We start from the raw sequence: 7,190 nt of genomic DNA, 5'->3' as shown, positions 1-7,190 counted from the left end.
TCGTATCACTCATATATATCAACTCAATAGTGTGGTGAACAAGGATGTCATTTCAAGCTACATGTGCAGTGCGCCACAGTTTCTGAGCCATTAGTTCATGAAAGTCATAAGCACCCTTTATTTTTAACATCCAAACCAGGAGACTTGAGAAGGTGCTCGATTTGCAATTCTTTCCACATACGAAACATTCAATGGCATTGAGGAGTGTGACTTTTCTTTGTGTTTTGAATGTGCTACTTTACCTCAAAATGTGAGGTATAAGCATGATAAGCACACACTCACACTTTCTTATGGAGAGTAGACAAGTACCATGACTTATTATTGGTGTGAAGTTTGCGAAAGACATAAAACCAGAGGAGCGGTTTTACATATGTGATGAGTACTGTTGTGTCACACTTCACATCGAATGTATGCTTGAGGAGGACTTATACATTCAGCCCAGTTTAACGTGGTTCTACGATGATAGAAAGGTAGGTGTTCTACCCAACAATATTCATATGCCTCGACCTATTTGCTATGCTTGTGAGTCGCGTTGTCAACAAAAAATAGTTTTCTCATACTCTGGATTAATTTCTTGCTGTATAACTTGTCTTCGTCATTCAATCGAGATAAGTGAGCAAATAGCTTGATGGACCTTGCTCTTGCTGTAAGAAATATTGTTGGACTTTGTTTGTTTGTTTTTTTTTTTTTTTTTTTGATTAGCAGTTATACACTAATCTATCCAGTATTGTTATGAGATATTTCCGTGGAAGCTTTTTGTCATATGAATCCCTTATTGGTTGTCAAAAAAAAAAAAAAAATGAATCCCTTATTTTGGATCTGAACCCTTGTTAGGGCATCTTTATAGAGGTACATTTTAGGGTGTTCTTAGAGTAAAAATATTATGAAAATAACGTAAGATCATTAGTTAAGATCTTTTATTAAGAAGTTAGTTATTGGGAGAACATGTTTAAGATCATTAGATTTAATAATATAATAATCTTAAACATATTACAATTTTAAAAACTTTAAAAAATAACATTTAAATTGCAAACTTAAAAAATTGGTTAAAATTATCATTATTTGGATCATAATGGTAGTGAAAATTATTGGAAGAAGATGCTATAAGAGAACAAGAGAAAAAAAACAAAAAAATAAACTTGCAATGAGAACTTTGATGATATGTTTTTTGGTGAGAAAATGAAATGTTTGTTTTTTTGATGAAATAAAACCTTGTGCTCTTCTCATATATACAGAGGGATCATCAGCTCTTGTGAAACATCAACTCTTGTGACTCTGTTAATTTTTGACTTTAAAACTAAAATCCAAACACACAAAATATCATCACGGGTTTTGGATTGAGAAGTATAAATCCAAAATACACAAAATACGATCACGGGTTCACTAGCCAATAAGCCTACAATCATACCATTCACGGGTTCACCATCCCGGGTACATACCAAAAATCTTACAATCATACATAAAGCCAAAACAAATTTACTTACTAATCATGATAAGTACCACTACCATAACCATCATACCTAAGCAAACAACAACTACCAATTCAGGGGCCATTTGAAAGAATGGTTTCTTCTCTCGTGCCTCAGTAACAAGCCTTTCCAGATTCACCAACCTCCGATCTGACTGATTTTGATGGTCCTTGAGCTGGATCAGTTGGTGCTTGAGCTGGGTCAATTAAGTCTCATAATCAGGAAGTGGTTCAGCTTCACGGCTCCACAGACTTGTGAATCCAATCTCAGTTGATGGTTGTGGAGGATAGTAATAGGTCTCAGCCTCCTCCTCCTCTTCGGAACTATAGTCTAATGGGCTATTTATACCATAGTCGTATTCAGAGTCTATGTCTTCTTCAACCTGAAACCGAAAACCCATAGCAAAGTCTAATGCAAAAACAAAAGAAAGATAATGTAACCAAACATCTGAGATTCATTAAAAACATAACACAAACATATCTGATTCATAAACACATTAAAAACATAACACAAACATAGTTAAAACATATATGATTCATCAGCACATTCAAAACATAACACAAACATAGTTAAAACAAACATAACGAGAGTTAAAACAAACATAACGAGAACTATTTCTTCTAAGTTAAAACAGTTCAGCCATTAGCTTCTTCTTTAGCGCTTTTTCATCTTCGTCAAGAGTTTCATTCTTGGCAATGAGAGTGTCAAGAATGGACATTTTTGGAGTTGTTTCATGCCCTCCAAATCCTTCTGTTTTATCTCCCACATGTGACTAAACTCTGCAGATGGTGCAACCTTCTCTTTACCTTCTCTTCACTAAATTCACAACAACTCAATTACAAGATATAAACCTGCTCACATCCGAGATCATCACAAAACAATTCTGAGAAACTCACTACACAATCAAACAACCTAGTGACTTACCTTTTAGTTTAGAGCAATGCAGGTTTGTTGATGGTTCTCCGATTTAATTTGCCCTGGTTAACCACACCTACAAGCATCAGAAGCAAAGCAAAATCAATTAAAGTTCATCAGTGTTAAGGTTGATTTCATATACAACATACAACACTCGGAATTCAGTCATACATCCTGGAAGCTCACTAAAATCCTATATTGATTAATCAAAACCGTTAATTAACAGATAAGACAAACCCTATACCATGTTACTAAACCCAAACCTAATTCACAGATTTCAATTTTACCCTAAATCAATGAAACATCGAAGAAACAAGGACTGACAAAGGAAACGAAGGGACTACCTTGTCTATATCGCCGGAGATAAGATTTGCCAAACAAAGGAGACGAGGAGACAAAGGCTCAGGAAGAAGATTTCGACTTCGCCTTCAAATCGCCGGAGATATGAATCGACAAAACAATAGAATTTAAACGGATTTGTCGGAAAACCTATGTAGAGACCGATTTGTACATGGAAGAGCTCTCGATTTTGGCCGGAATACTAACCTTAGTCGGCGAAGATGGTGACTAGATACGATTTCGAGAAGCTTTCGCCGTCTTCGACATCACCTAAACCTAGAAACGATTTCGATCAGAAGGAGAGAAATGAAATATTTTCTTTCTTTGCAAAAATCTCGCCCAATCACGTGAAGCCACGACCAATGAGAACTGGGCTTAAATCAGTTCTCAATCAAGACCAAAAAAATTGTTCTAAGCCCACTGTTCCTTATTTTACTAATTTATTTGGGCTTAGAACACCCTTGCTCTTCCCCCTATAAAGATGGCCTTATGTTCCATAATGTTGTTGTTCACTATTCAATACAAATAAAATGTGTCTAGTATAAACACACTAACCTTGTGGCAATAAAGAGAAGAATAGTTGTCAAAATCATTTTTTATTTCATTACATTGCTGGTCGTTCTAAGAGGACTATTTTGCAAATGAAATAGTTCAACTCTATTTACAGAGGAAAAAATAGAGTTCCTCTATATATATAGAGAAAAAAATAACAATCTTTATTGTATAGATGAAAATATAAATGGATTAGACAAAAAATTAAAGTGTAATAGAGTTAAGAGACAAAAACAGAATACCATTGAAAATGATCTAAAGGTAGAAGATGGAACACGAAACCTCAAACTTCAATACGCTTACACAAGCCAACAAGGCTACTGAAACATTTTTAAAAAACGGCCGCTAAAATGGGTCTTATATGAAGGCCATAATCAAGAACAGATGGGACTTTGACTAGCTATAGTTAAGTGTCCGTACACTTTTCAAATCCTCCCATGCACCGAACCCGAGGTGAAGGAGAATGACTTTTATCCAGATCTCACCTACTGCCATCCTCCAATAGCAGCAACCGTACCGCTTTATCCGATGGTTAATCCCTGTCCCACACCACCATTGCTCCAGATCTTCCTCAAGATGAAGCTCCCCTTCATCAACCAACACTGAATGTTTGTGCATGTACTCTGCTGATAACCGATAGTATACTATCAAACTCTGTTTTCCTGCTCTTGCATTTATATCTCGTAACCTATTTAAGCCAAAACAAGCATTCACACTGGTATTTTCACTCAGTTCCACAACTTATAACTTGTAACCGGCTCACAATCTTTTCCCAACCATGTCAAACCGCATTCCATACCACCAAAAAGGTAAAGAACCCATTAGGGTATTCTCCCCTCCCCTCCTCCACGTAAACGAGTTAAAGCTCCAGAGATAGATACCTCAGATCTCATAGAGGAAAACGCCCTAACCCTCATCGGTCGACTAACGAACCCCACCCTCCAACGCATGTGGGCCCTTTTCCCCTTCCTTATCAACAGATGGAACCTGCGAGGAAAAGCATCGGTGTCAGATCTCGGCCAAGGCTGCTTCCAGTTCAAGTTTGAAAAAGAGGAGAATTTACACCAAGTGCTGGCAAACAGACCTTACCACTTGGATCAATGGATGATTATCCTACAGAAATGGGAGCCAATTATTTCATCAACCTTCCCTGCCATGATTCCTTTCTGGATTGAAGTCCAAGGACTACCTAAGCACTACTGGGATCTGGAAATGCTCGAATCCATTGGTGAGATTTTGGGAGAGATTTTGTACTGGGAAATCACCTCCTCTGCTATTAACCTGAAAGTACTTGTTAACGGCCTTGAACCTTTAACAAAGGAGACAATTGTTGAGTTTGCTGATGGCAATGAGGTGGTAGTGAATCTTGAATACAAAAATTTTAAAAACCATTGCTCTCACTGTTTAAGGCTATCACACGAGAGAAGCAAGTGCCCTGGAGTATCAACCACTGCAAAGGTGCTACCTCCATTGCAAAACGATTTATCAAGTGCACCAGCACAGCAATCAATGTCCAGAAACTACTATACCCCCAAGACAACTTTTTACCTCCCAAGAAACAGAACGGTAGCCCTGAGAGGAGTTTTCTACCTTCTACAAACCCAAACCCTAGAAAGAGGTCTTTTGCTAACTTAGGCGAAAGGGAAAGAACCTATTCAGAATCTCGATCCTACCATCATAAACAAAGAGGTTTTGAGGAAGGTAGACTTAAGCCTAGAACCCGCCAATCCCCATCTTACCTGCGGGAAACCTCCCCATATGCACGCAGAGCTTCGGGTCTCCCACACCACCCTGCTCACCCTGCACGCAACCTCCAATGGAGAGAAAAGTCCTTATCTTCTACAAACATACAAGATGATCCCTCAGTCTCCTCTAGAGCAAGGAGACCACCCTTGGAGCGTGATGTGGCTAGTCCCGATCCAATCACCCCTCCACCAAAAAAAGATAAACAACCGCCTGTCCAGGCACCAGCGGTCCCACCCCCTTCTGAAGATCTCCACCGTAGAGATCAGGTTTTGGAGGAGCTTCGAGAGGTCACTATACAATATATATCATGTCCGGACCCATCAGAAAGCGCTGCTCGCAGAATGAGGGTAATGCAGAGTGAGGCTGATAACCTTATGGAGACAACATCAGACTCTATTCTTGCTTTCCAAAATGTTCCAGATGCAAATCAGCGCCTGCTTCCGGCGACTAATGGTCCTGCTCTGTCTCCCACGAAACTACCAAACACTAACCAATCGGGTCGAGATGTGAACACTGGTCGACCAAACAAACGTGGTAGGGGAAGACCTCCTTCTATTAGACAAACAACAAAGCCAACGCAGAAACTCTTAGGTGCAAGAACACAAAAAGAAACCTTACACAAGGATCGCCTAGAAAGACAACTGGAACCAAAGCTGTGGAGAAAGCAGGCCCATCTAGATCAAATCAGAGGAAATCTTCAAAGTCATCCCCAAGGGGAAAAACTCAAAACACAAGGCCTTTGAGTTCAAATTCGGATCACCAACGGACTGATGGTCTACCTAGCATGCCACCACACCAACCTTCTGCTTCAGGACCACCAGTAATCTCCCTAATCCCTGCAGTGAGAAAGAACAAAGTAGATTTTCAGAATCCCCTAACCCCTCTTCCTTAAGGATGGTGAGCTGGAATTGTTGTGGGTTGGGGAACCCCATGACAATCCAGCAAATAAGGGAGATACGTAGAGTATTCACCCCGACCTTTTGTTCCTCATGGAGACAAATAACTCAGATGAATTGGTGGCTCAGTCCCTACAATGGCTTGATTACCCCTCCAAACACCTCGTATCACCAATCTCACCCGGGGCTGGTGGCTTAGCACTTTTCTAGAAACAAAGCCTTAAAGTGGAAATACTTCATTCCTGCCCTCACTATATTGACACAAGCATAAAAGTAAAAGGAAAACTTTTCTTTGCTACCTTTTTATACGGTGAACTGGACAGAACAAAAAGATTGGAAGCTTGGAATCGCCTCCAAGAGTATACCGCTGACAGATCTTCTCCTTGGATCATCACATGAGACTTTAACGATATTGTCCACCAATCGGAAAAGGTGGGAGGCCCACAACATCCAGAAAGCTCCTTCTCGGATCTTAGATCCTTTATGTCCACTAATAATCTCTATGACCTCAAGCATACTGGGAATTGTCTATCTTGGCGTGGAAAGAGACATACACATTTAGTCAGATGTAGAATTGATCGAGTCATGGCGAATAGTGAATGGATCCTAGCCTATACCTCTGGCAGAAGTGAATACCTTCGCTTTGAAGGCTCTGATCACCGACCTCTAGTAACCTCCTTCGACCAGAAAAAGAAGAAACAGCTTGGTCTATTCAGATTTTACAGGCGGCTACGAGAAAACCCTGAAGTTAAAAAGCTGGTGTTTGAGGCTTGGAATGCAAACCCTGACCATAGTGTTGACCTCCGCCTTAGATCCTGCAGAGATCACATTATTCGTTGGAGTAAACACCAGTTTTTGAACAGCCAGAAGGAAATCCTTACCCTTAGAGACCAACTGGAGGAAGCTATGTCCGATGATTCATCCCCACAGGAAACCATTGACTCCTTAAACAAAGACCTCCTATCCGCCTACCAAAAGGAAGAAGCATTCTGGAAATAAAGAAGTCGAAAATTGTGGCTGTCACTAGGTGATAAAAACATTGTTTTCTTCCATGCCACAACTAAATCTCGCAAAGCCATAAACAACATTTCTGTTATCGAGGGTACAGATGGACTACCAGTTGATATCTTGTGTTTTTATGTAATTTTAGAGCTTAATTCTTCATTGTTTTGTGCATATTCATGAGCATTTAGGTTGTTTAGGTTGCATTTTGCATCAAGTTTGTTATCTCAGATGATGGAGTAGAGATGTACAAGGAAAGTGTGCTTTAGAG

The sequence above is a fragment of the Camelina sativa genome, chromosome 13 (assembly GCF_000633955.1).
Source record: "Camelina sativa cultivar DH55 chromosome 13, Cs, whole genome shotgun sequence".
NCBI lineage: Eukaryota > Viridiplantae > Streptophyta > Magnoliopsida > Brassicales > Brassicaceae > Camelina > Camelina sativa.
This window is presented reverse-complemented; position numbering follows the sequence as displayed.